At 43.6% G+C, this 12,755-nt stretch overlaps 1 protein-coding gene across 10 annotated transcripts in view; it reads left to right on the forward strand.

The window, feature by feature from the left end:
* The window catches only part of cbfa2t3 (CBFA2/RUNX1 partner transcriptional co-repressor 3), a 38,499-nt gene that overhangs the window by 7,993 nt on the left and 17,751 nt on the right, over window positions 1–12,755 (forward strand). The window contains exon 1 of one of the 10 annotated variants that reach the window (XM_034116825.1): window positions 503–1,577. The exons of the other annotated variants lie outside the window; for them this stretch is intronic. The gene's annotated coding sequence lies outside the window, so the exon portion shown is untranslated. Of the gene's footprint in view, window positions 1–502; window positions 1,578–12,755 lie in introns of those variants that run through there. 10 annotated transcript variants of the gene reach the window in all.

A 12,755-nucleotide genomic window follows, 5' to 3' on the forward strand; every position in this document is an offset into this window, starting at 1 on the left:
TGATTTGCCTGCACTGTGCAAGCCATACATTAACACAACTCCTAGTGCATATTTAAAGATGCATTTGATTGCAAAAGTAGTTATATGTGTAACACATTACTATTGTTGGTTAAGTTCCATTGGCTTCCATGTAGATTTGTAATAGAGTGCAACGTGTTTAGCCTCAAATTGCATCATTTTGTACCCAATATGGACTACAATTTGGATATTCTTCAATTTAGAAAGGATTCCTGTACATAGCTGCCAGCTTGCGCCTCTGAAGGTACCCGAGGAGAGGAGAGGGATTGGGGAGGTGTAGAAGAGGAGAGAGCAGAGATGAGAGAGGAGAGAGGAGAGAGTAGAGGAGACGGGAGAGAAGATCAGAGGAGGGAAGCACGAGAGAGTAGCGAAGAGAGGAGAGAGAGAGAGGAGAGAGAGAGAGAAGAGATGAGAGAGAGAGATGAGAGAAGAGAGAGAGAGAGAGAGGGTAGCGGCTCCAGATGGTGTTTAAACGCAGACAGAAAGGCTACAGCGAGGCAGAGAGAGGAGGAGGAGGAGAGAGCCGCCGGTGAAGGGCGGACAGGTCAGCTCTTCAGCTCCGTTCATCAGTAAAGACAAAACAAGTGTTAAAACCTCAAATCGTGAATTGACTGCTGCGAAAGAAAACGTGTTAATATCCCGAGCTGACCGTGATTTCCTGCGGGAGAAGTGGATCTCTTTACAGCACCATCTGAAGACAGGTCGGCGGAGGATCGGCGTGTCGGCGGCGGGGAAGGACCGTACACAGAAAACGTGGTAGTAGAGCAGCCTGTAGAAACGGTGTTTTTGCAACAGAAAAGGAGCAGAAATGATCTCCCCGGATGTATAAGAAGTTGTTCCTGACACCACGGACTGCGTCTGGACTGTGAACTAAAGAAGAGGGGTTTTAAAGTTGTCACAGGAGGCATGATAGACGCACCCTGCAGACAAGAGGACCCGCATCTTTATCATTTGCGTTTTCACATGGAAGACTTTAGGATTTGTGGACAAAGTAGCGACCGGTTAATAATTGTGTCTGCCTAAAAAAAGACCAGAAATATTTTTTTTGCAGTTCAAGCAGTATTTGATATTGTGTTGCTTTTATCTGGGATGGTTTAAAATGAGCAAAAGAGCGGATTTACATGACTTGGACAAGTTGTGATTTTCTCATCACCGTCAACACCGTCTTGCTTTAAAAAACAAAAATTCAAAAAAACACAAACTGCAAAACCAAAGACATCATTGAGGATCCAAAAACCCTTGCTTTGATTTTTATTCCTTCCTTTTTCGATATCTGCAAAGAGAAATACCTCATTATTTATTATATCTCTTTTGAACCCCCAAAGGAAAGTCAAACACCATTTTTTTTGTTAGACTGGCTTCTGCTTCCTCTCACTATTTAAGAAACAAAGCAACAAAAAAAAGGAATAAAACCTGAATGGTTTCCCGCACTATCTAGCAAAGGCTTTATCTTTTTCCCAAATAATGAGGAGTGAGACGATAAAAAAACTGTTTTAGAAACTTCTTGGTGTGGATTATCACCACTACGGTTACCTCAGCTTGACCCCGACCTTCACAAAGTAAGTACAACCTGCTAACTATACTGTATTCAAGCAAATCATGGAAACACATGTATCTTGTTGTTGGTGTGAATGGGTTTAAATTCACTGAAGGCTTGCAATAATTTATTTCGTAAGGCCCAAATGATCAGAACATAATGTTATAATGGAAGAAATGTTTCATATTAAAATGGTTAAAAAAATATGGAAATATCTCAAATGTAAAGTCTCACATTCTGGTCAACACTGTGTTTTCAGTTCTGTTAGAGAGACGTGTTAATGTCAAGGTGAACACAAACCAGGCCACTGATCATTTACCTGCTCTATGTTCTTTAAAATACCTTTTTTTATTAAGCTTATATTTATGTATTGTTTGTATTCAATCCACTTTAATTTAAACCTTTTACATAATATGAAGTTGTCTGTGTATTTGCTATAAAGAAAAACATTGAGTCCTCTATGAGTAATGTTGCTTATAACCGACGTAGAAATAGGGACGTCGACAATTGAGTATCAAAAGTGAGTCTAATATTAATTATATAATTTTTATTAATAACAGTATATGCATTTACTGTTTTTGTCACTTTAGCAGTGGACACAATGTGCTGAGAGGTGAAGACACAGAGAGGTTCACAAGTTGTTTGCTCCATCAGTTTGTGCTGCACATCAAAGAGATGTTGGGACAAAATGATGACACAAAATATTTGCTCTCTATACCTGTGTTGTGTTCACCTGGGAGTGGATGGAGGTGATGGGTGTGATGGGATGCATTCAGACATTTAGCCTGAAACTGAACTCCATGGTACCCCCGAAAAAAATCTTACTGTAAAGTGAAATCCAACCATTTCTGGTGATTGCAGGGTGTTTGTATACCAGCATGTGGAAACACTAAAGAAGGAGGTCGAGGAAGTGTTTAACAGAAAATACTTTGGCAACCAAAGGAAATAAACACAACTGCAAAGGGATTTAAAAAGCTTAAATCGGTAGAGAATTTATAGCAACCATTTGTAACGGTGCGGACACTCCCAGAGAAGAAACAAGTCCATCCCAAGGTTTCTACCCCCAGTTGAACAGCCTCAGCAGCGCACTCTTCTGCTTGTGAGTGCAACAGTAAAACACTCAAGCCATTTTCTCTGCAGGACACAGCCCTGTATAATTGGCCCTGGTAAATATCTTCTGAATAATTGAACAGTTGATAATAGTCTCGAACAATGGATGGGAGGTTGCAGGGGTGAAACCGCAGTGCAGACACCCTGCCTCACCGCACATTATACCTCCATCACCACCAAGTGAGCGCCTCAGCCTCGCTCCTTCCAACGCTGGCCGCCCCATCAGTCAGCTGGGCCCGGCCAGTCGCCTGCTAAGGCAGATGTCCCCACTTCATCATTAAATAGCCCTCTTAAAAGGCAGGCCATTCATCATGACCCCAGCCTGAAGAGTTTATTTATTCAGTTCCCATCCACCACAGGTGCATGGACGGGATGTCTTCTGTTTTAAATGCAGAAGGAAACATACCAAAGGACTTGAAAAGAAAGAACCTATTCTGGAGAAACAGCAGCAGGCAAAGCCACAGGCCGGCAGAGAGTCAGCCTAGTATCTGCTATTCACTGACAAATACAAGAAACACATTTGCTCAACTGGTTCCTGCATTCTTGTTTTATTATTCTGAATCATTGCTGCTGTTTCAGGCACACCATGACTAATGTTTCACCATCAAGGTATCAAAGGCACATTGTTTTATATACCCTTGCGTGTGACAATGTTTATCAGCAGATGTTGAAAGTTATCATCATCTCAGTGTCTCATGGAGCAGGTGACACAGCTCTTTCAGGGTCTTGATGCTGCAGGATCTTATGTGTTTACTGTATTATTGTGTGGGCTTGTTGAGTGTGCTTGGTGTGTATGTGGTAATTATCGTGATCTAAATGCGGGCAGTGCAGGTGAAACTGGCTGTCTCCTAATTAATGAGTGGAGCAGATGGCCTCAGGTGGGCGGGAGCTGTGAACACACAGCGAGGCGGTCAGGTGGTCAGCACCGCACACACACCTGGGCCATCACAAACAAGACAAGCCAAGCGGTTGACACAAGCCAAAGACATCTGGCCTGTGTGTGTACAGTATGTGTTTAAGTGTCTGTGTATTTTCCCTGAAAGTCAACAACCACATACAGTGTTGTGCCTGTTGTCATTTGACCCTTCTGAAAATGAGCCGTGTCTTCTTGTAACCCCTCTTGTTGTACATCTATGAGTTGAAGTTTAAGATATTCAAATATACATAGAAGAGAAAAAAAATCATAGAAGCGTTTGTTATTCAAACTGTCTCACAAATACACTATAATGTGAGACAGAAAAAGTTGTTTTTCTTCGTCTACTATCTCTTACAGCGTATTATTTTTACAGCAGGTTGTTTATAAGTTCTGGCAGTGATGCAAAGTTACACCGTGTGTAAGGAGTCTATTTATATTTGTTTGTGTGTATGAATCATATTAAGGGTTGAGCCTCTCGCCCCAAACAGTTTGTAGTTGTGCCTTCCTCCATTATGTTACTATGTTTCAGGTATCATTTTGAAGAGTTGTTTGTGTTTATTCACTTTAAATTGTCTTTTAATTTGTAACTTGTGTTTCAGTGAACAATAAGCTACAGTAAGAAGAAAGTGAGGTTATATTGAGCTTTTGTGTTCATGATCAAAGCAAAAAAATGTTATAGGGATTGAGGAGACAGTCACATGTTATACAGAGTTGCTTTACTTTGTTATATTTTCAGCACTGATGCTCACAGCAGAATGAAAGTGTACTTACTGCACAGATAAAGGGACGAAGTAAATAGAAGTAAATGTGTGTGTTTTTGTAATAATGGGAGCAAGGAGTAATGAAATATCTCGGCGCTGAATCTCTATGGTTTCACTGTTGTTTATTCTAATACACAGTGGGAAAGACCACTGTGGTTCTGGCCTCCTCCTGTGTGTGTGTGTGTGTGTGTGTGTGTGTGTGTGTGTGTGTGTGTGTGTGTGTGTGTGTGTGTGTGTGTGTGTGTGTGAGAATTGGTCTGCTCTGTCCTGGTCTGTTCCACATGTGTTTGACATTACTGTGACAAGGCTGCCCAGCCTCTCTGGGGAGATGGAGAATGTCAGAGACTAGAGCGGATAAGCGAACAGCTTCCCAACATCTGATGGAATGAGAAACACACTCGCTGCATGGCTGGCCTGCTGACGCCACAGCGTGGGAGCAGAGTCGAGGGTGGAGGCCAAGTAAAACCCCCAAATGCGTGTGTGAAAAATTACTCTTTTTCTCCCATTTCCCTGTTTGCTTCCCGACATGTGCACATATCCACTCGGATTTCCAAGAATAAGATATAACGTGCAAAAGGACACCATCAACCCTGACCCTTCTTCACAGCTTGTAGAAAAATCTATTATGCTTAAAGAACTCTGTTTCCCAGCTTTTGTCATAACACTGTTTTGCATCCACAGGCATCTTTTCTTCATATTTTCATGCATGCAGAGCAGGTGACATGCTCCTCACTACTTTATAATATTTAACATTCAAGACTCACCATTTACTGCTGAGAATTCCTTGAAATGATTTGTTGAATTGACACTTCTTTTTACAAAAATTACTTCAGCACATACAGCACTGACAAATTGCACTCTCAATGATGCATTTCAAAAGGCAGGCATATTTCTAGTGCACAGAAACGCTTGATCATGAATGGAATAGGAAACAAATGTCCCAACATTGATGATGAATTAAGTACGTATAGACAAAATGCTGCAAGCTGTTTCCTCCTCCTCCCTTCCTTGTCTTGTGCCTATTTCACCTCCTGCTCTTCCTACTCACCTTTTACTTCCTCGCTTGCCCACTGACCTCTGACCTCCTTTTGACCTTTTTCTTTCCTTGTCCTATTCTCCCAGCGGCACCTTTCACCCCCCTCTGCTTCATGGTAGGAAGTGTGTTCAGATCAGAGTCAGACACAGGAAGCAGCTGGGCTAATCTACAGTAGCGCTGAGCTACGTTTTAATCATCCAAATGGACAGGTCAGCAGAGAAAAAGGTTCATATTATCACCGTTACCTGATATCATTTCCCTCTTGCCTACACCGCGAGGCCTTTATCACAGGCGGGAAGTAAGCAAGCACAAAGGAACACAGACGGATGTATTAAGGCCTCCACTCCAAAGCAGTCTTCTCTGGATGTCTGGGAAAGTGTGTGTTGTAAAGGAGCATGCAGGCACAGATTGGGAAGGAAGGCACGTCTCTCTCATTCGCTTTCCTCTCTTTTTCTCCCTCGGTGTACAGTATTTGTGAAATTAAAAAAGCCGTTATCTCCGGGAAACAGATCCTGTGCCACACAGATGGTTCCGTCTCTCTTCAAATGGGAGGCTGAGCTACTGAGTGCCGTTGTGTTACCAGTTGTGCAGACCTTAATCTCGGCTCCAGCCTTCCTTCCTCTGCCTCCATGTCTCACTCTGCACACACACACACACAGACACACAGACACACAGACACACAGACACAGACACACACACACACACACACACACACACACACACACACACAACACACACACACACACACACACACACACACACACACACCCACACACACACACACACACACACACACACAGAGACCATTCAACCCCGGACAAAAGTAATGGCTTTGTAAATGTATCTAGGAAATACACATTGAAGCTTTATAGTGCAGAAAGAGGAGGGTCAGAGATTTGCTTGATGTGTCAAAGAGCGATGGTCACTTTGAGGAGCGAGTTATCGCCTGGCATTTGAAGTCATTAGGAGTCTCAGCAGGTTGTAGGGTTGTGTTTGATGCTTTCCTCTCCGTCTTTCAAGTGCTACCTCTGAGGAAAACCCTCCCATTAAAGCCCTGACCTCTGTTATATATCATTTAAGGGAAGGTCTCCACATATAGACTTTCAGATGAACAGGTGTGTTGCAATTATGTTTGAGAACATAGACTTACATTTAACAGGATCACCTTGTGAAAACCCTGTGTCATTCACAACCTTGTGTCAATTTATAAAATACAGTGCAACCTTTAACATATCAGGGGGAGGGAAAGGGGTAGAAGTAAAGTTAGAATAGACATCCTTATTGCCCTGTCTAATGATTTGACAAACTAAGTGTATATCACAATTGCAAAACAAAATGCAAAAGATCAACGAGTATCAAAGGAATGGCCAATAATCACATTTAATTAATCTCCTAACTTGTGTTTTTTTAATAAAAACGAAACCTTAACATTTAATTAAAATGTTAATGCCATATTCTCATATCATTTCTCAAAGTTCTTATAGTCCCACAAATAACCGTTCCGTTATAGTGGCACTGTTTGCTGGCTACTTACTTTGACCATGACTTGACAGTTGGTCACTGTAATCTCCAATTAACTAACATGATCAGCATGTTATTGGCACCACATCTTATTCCGTCCGCTCACTCTGTTATGGTGGTGGCGTCCCGTAGTCGGCTGGTGTCCCAGAGGAGTAGCTGGTATTTATTTCGGCAGCTTCCAGCATGAGCTGGCTGTAGGCTAAATGGAGAAACTGTCAAAGCTTCTCTCGAACCTGTCACATAGTACCCTCCCTCCTCCGCCCCATTCTGTTTCCCACTGGTGTGTGTGTGTGTGTGTGTGTGTGTGAAACCTATGGGGTCCTGTAGGATGATACAGCACACCCTAACCATGCCTGGCTAATGTCAGCAGCTATTGTTACTGTGGCTGCAGGCCAAATGAAGAGGTATGAGAGCGCTGGCAGGCTGGAGAGTAGTTCAGGCTACAGACAGTTTTGTCAGTGCTGACAGCTCCATATTGACAGAGCAGACATTTAACACTGAATGAAATGAAATACATGACATCAAGCAGGAGAATGACTAATCTGCTGTTTGTTTTCCTATCTTAACTCTAAGTGACAGCTCAGTGTCAGGTTTTTAACGGTGCACAAAGAATAAGAGCGGGAGCCGTGGAGAGAAATCGGCAGCCACAATTCTCACATTCAGTTTTAACACACACACATACACACACATTCACACGTAAAGATGTGGTTTATGAGGAGGAAGGACGGAGATGCTGCATTTGCCTTGGTGTGTATGTGTGTGTGTTGCCAGGGTCAAATCTAAGTATTTTGTTCTCCATAAATCAGCAGGCAGTAGCAGTGACGTAAGAACAAACAGAGCTGCTCTCTGCTGCAGCTGGCTGGAAAGAGGGAGAAACAGGAGAGAGGACAGAGAGGGAAAGAGAGAGCAGGACAGCAGCTGTCAGGCCTCCATCGCACACCTGTCACACAGGAAGTGAGCGCCGGCCACTGTTTCCTGGATACACCTCCTCAAACACGGCTCCTGGAAGAAACTGAGGGACATCTGCTGTGAGGGGGAGACAGACAGGCAGCCAGACTGATACACTAACAGATCAATAAAGACATTAGCTAAGGATGAGGCATAAACGCTAAATAACATGAGCTTAAAAGAAAATACTGGTTTAAAAAATAATACGTTATTTCTTGTCAGATGCGTGTGTGTGTGTGTGTGTGTGTGTGTGTGTGTGTGTGTGTGTGTGTGTCTGTGTGTGTGTGTGTGTGTGTGTGTGTCCCGATTACGCACAGTTGAGAGGATGTTTGTGTTATTGCAGTGCTCTATGACAGACAGGTCACTCTGTGGAGACTCCAGCCTAACTCTCCCACAAATACAATAAGCCCACATGCCCTAAACTTAACATCGGACGTTCCCACGCTTGCTCCTCTTAAACGCCCCTCCAACCCCAACACACACCGCCCCCCCCCCGTGACCAATATGAACTAATCCAGATGTAGTGTTGCCGCTAACAGATGTATACACTACTTTCTTTACATGGCACTGCTCCTTTACTTCCCTCATCTTTTTCTACAGCTGTCTCTGATTTCCCCAGTCTGTCTCATGACTCAGACTCCTTGCCAAAGTGATCAAAACGGCACTTGTTATCACTTGGTGCTACAGTGCTGCTGATGAGGAACTTGGAGCGATTGTCTCCTGTTTTGTTTCTCCTCCCAGCCTCCAGAGTTGCTCTGTTATGGCTGCTGTTGGTGGAAAAGCTTCTCTTTGTTTGTCAGGCTTGTCAGGTCGGGTCCTCAGGAGGCCCCCCTTGCCCTATTCCCAGGCTGCCCTTCATGCTGCCTGTATGCAATTAACAGAGTAATTAAAAGCCTGATGAGCTAATTGGTGCTGGGTGAGGCTGCAGGTGTTTGGATCTGGGAGCTTATTTATGTAAGTGCACTCATTGTAAACATCCTCTGACAGGGGATGACGGAGGCCATTTTAAAACCAGTTTTCTTTGTTATTCTTATTACTTTTTGTGTTCATTGTTGTTTTCAAATGTACTTCATTAAGAATGTAATCTTCCTCTCTTTCTCTCTCTTGGTGTGCACATCATCTGTTTACATTCATTCCACTGTGCAGTAGTTTTTCAATTCTCAGTAAGAGGAAGGAAAAAGGCTAAGTTTAGCCAATGTGTTGCATTACATGTTGAGATAATAGTTAGAAACAGATTAAATAAAACAAAACAAAAAGTTTCAGGTCAAAGGCAATTTAGTACGTGTATGTCCTAAACTCAAAGGCAACGTTTAAGGCTATTGCAGAACTCTATTTCATACCAGTGTATCGACAGTGTACTGGATATTAAGATAAATTATGTCTACTAGCCTACTAGCTAAATTCATCTGAAAGAGGAATGACGACAGAAAATGGGATCTGACCGCCTGAGGCTGAGCTCTCAGCTGGCTAAATTGGGCGCATGGCTGACAGGACGAGGGAAGGAAGATGTGGATGAGAGGAAACAAAGGAGAGTTATCATGCAGAGCAGAGGCTACGTGTTAACTCTCTCTGCTCAAGCCTGTCTGCCTTTCTGTTTCTCTGACCCATTCCCAGATGTGAACGCACATTCACTTCCTCATATAGCTGTGTGTGTGTGTCTCTTTCTTGTCTCCAACTTCCTCCCCCATATCTCTCATGCACTGTGGCAGCTGTGCTGGTGATGGCTGTGTGCCCATGGTGCAAGCTGGCTGTGGGGTCCCAGGTGGCGCACATGACAGTTATTGATGTTCAGGTGTTCAACTCCACTCACACAGAGACCCTGGAGCCACACACACACAATCACACACACAAACATATACAAGCACATTAAACTTGCACAAGAATATACACAGAAGACAAAAGCAGTCATGTACTTGCACAATTATGGACACAAAATGCATATTCTATTATTGCTGCTGAGGAAGAGTAAACAACACTAACAAGTACAACAGAGAACTCATGCATACAGCTGTTGGGTTGTCTGGCGAGCAACCAGAATTACAGTTGGCAATGTGAGAGGAAACAACAAGCTAGTTACTGTTCAAATGTATGCAGTCTAGTTTGTGTATGACTCCTATGGTCCGGTATTTGTGACCACATTCTATGTGTGTATGCATGGTGGGATAGCCATGTTGGTACCAGTGCCCAGTACAGTCCTAACACACTCCAGATGTGTCTGGCTAGCTCTGGAGTTGTTCTTGGCACAGCCGCCTCGGCCGAATGTCACAAATACTTTCCTTTATTTAGGAATTACTCCGAGTTTGCGGCTGGAGAAAAAAGCGAGGCAGGGATGGATGAATTGAGGAGGGTGAATAGAGCGAAAAGGGGAAAGGTATGAAAAGAGCAAATAAATGATTAGCAATGTATAAGGACAGGGGAGGAGGAGGGGGGGGGGGGACTAAGAGATATAGAAGGTTAGAAGATGGAGAGGGAGAGGGAGGATAGAAGGAAGAGGGAGCGGCGAGGGAGCCAGGCAGAAACGACTCCAGTCTAGCATCTGGATTTTATTAGCAACCGTTGGGAAAATCTGAAAAGGAAGTTTTTTCTCTGCAAGCACGTCGGCAGCAGTGATATGCTGCACATAACCACTTCACTGCCGACGAGAGGAGCCAGGCCCTCCCAAAGGAGAACAGATGGTCGCTAGAACTTCAATACAATTACATCAATAACAGCTTTCACAGATATAAGCACTGTGTGACAGGATCCCTGCAGCTCAGAGACACAGAAGTACAACTCCTCTCCACCCTTAGCACGTCTAGCCCTGGATACATTGCCTTTAATCCATCCCCACTCCCTGCCTGTCATCAAGTTATCTTTGTTTTTCTTGCCAGGTTACCCAGTTTAAAGAAAATATTGAAACTTTTGACCTAAATCTGTTGATTTGTCAATGGTTTGCTCATGGTAACCTGATCAAAGACATGAGGGCTTTGTCAGTGCTTATTAAGGAGAACCCTCCACCCCCCACCAGCAGTTTGTTTTTTTGTTCAACATGTTTGCTCAGCCGGCACTGCATATGTACTATCACAGGGATTCTCAAGTAACATAGGGAGAAAATATGTGTTTGTGTCCGCAGCATGAGCATATGCATTTGGTGAACTTATGAGCATGTGTGCATACATCTGTGTATCTATTTGTGTACGTGTATGTGTATGTGAGTGTGTGTGTGCTTGTGTGTAAATGTATTGTACCGGCCTGTCTCTCACCCTGTCATTAGTGAGGGCTTTAAAGCCTCTGAACTCTAAATCAGCTCAAGATGAAGTAGAGTCTGGGATCCGTCTGCACACACACACACACACACACACACACACACACACACACACACACACACACACACACACACACACACACACACACACACACACACACACACACACACACACAAACACATGTTACCTGTGGTAAGGTTCAGACTTCACACTGTAAGGAAGGCATATATCAGATTATAGAAGTGTCAGACGTAAAATAATCTGTTTTTGTAGATTGCTCTAGGTTAGAGGAAGATGGTGTATGCACTTATGTGTGTTACTGATGTCAGCAGTCTTTTTCTTTTTAATGACATTTTGGCTAGTAGTGTGAAAGTGCAGGATGCTCAAGGTGCAGTATCCCCAAGTCTTAGGTCCAGGGCTACAATCCCCATGTTTTGATATGAAGGCCTGGTGGGAGGCTGGGGGCCAGGGGCTCAGGCTCTGTTTGTGTGGACTCCTCAGCGGCCTGATAGGGAACAGATGTGGGAAGGCAGGCGGCCGGGCAGCCAGCCAGAGCAGCTGGGAGAAATTAAAAACAACAGCATTCCTAGAGACATGGGGAATTACAGTGGGAGGGAGGGAATGAGGGAGGGATGTAAGGAGCGAGAGACAGGGAGAGTTTTAGGGCTATGTGGTCACTGACGAGATTCTCTGTGGAGTACAAGAGATTGAATATACGGGGGATTTAAGGGGACTGTTGTGCAGTGGTTAGCTAAAGCTAATAAGTTGCAGCTGTATTTCCAGAGGAAGCACAGGCACACATGCACACAGATAGGCATTCAGTCAACAATAGGACAGATGCCAATGTGAAAGGAGACCAAATTGTATCTGGCTTGTCATGACATGATGTTATTTATCTGTGTATGTATGTTTGTTTTGATGGGTTTAATGAAGGCAAATGTCATACATCTATAACGAGACCCCAAAAGAAAGTTCGACAAACCACTGCGTGTGTGTGTGTGTGTTTGCAGTTGTACAGTTCATGATCTGTGGTTTTGTGTGTCTCAGGGAATTGTTTTTCATCTTGTTTCATCATGGCACAAGGAGAGAGTTGAAGACAGAGAACATGTTTAGAACTCAGAGTGCAGACTGTTTCTTTGGTGAGCAATCTTTTAGCCCTGATTACGTCAAATATGCAGACATACAGCTGTTCAGAGAGTAAGATACAGGCAGCAGAAGAGAGGAAGGTTAAAATGACTGCATTGTATTGTTTTATTTTCAGGCTAATACTCAATAGTGAATGTTTGGGAAGTATCTGTATCCCGAGCAGGTCTATTCTCAGCTGTATTGATCACAAAGTGGCTCCTCTCAGAGAGCCAGATAAAAACCTGTGGGGTGAAACAGAGCAGCTTGCAGACAGGAGCATTCGTACGCTCCATACTGTACCTGGACCTTTAACCACAGGTCTGTTTTACCTGATATACCAATCTCTCTATATTCCTACTTCTCTCGGTGTGAGTGTTTCGTCCTTCAGCACAAAGCACAATGGGAGCACAGATGGCACCGGACGGGGTTGCAGACCTAGCAGACTTCCTGATGTATTAAAGTGAAATTCAGAGCATAGTGTGTATGTGTGTGCCCTGTCCCTGTAGCTGGTCAGATTAAACAGCTGTCCATAATCCCA

This window comes from Trematomus bernacchii, unplaced genomic scaffold (assembly GCF_902827165.1).
Source record: "Trematomus bernacchii unplaced genomic scaffold, fTreBer1.1, whole genome shotgun sequence".
Classification (NCBI taxonomy): domain Eukaryota; kingdom Metazoa; phylum Chordata; class Actinopteri; order Perciformes; family Nototheniidae; genus Trematomus; species Trematomus bernacchii.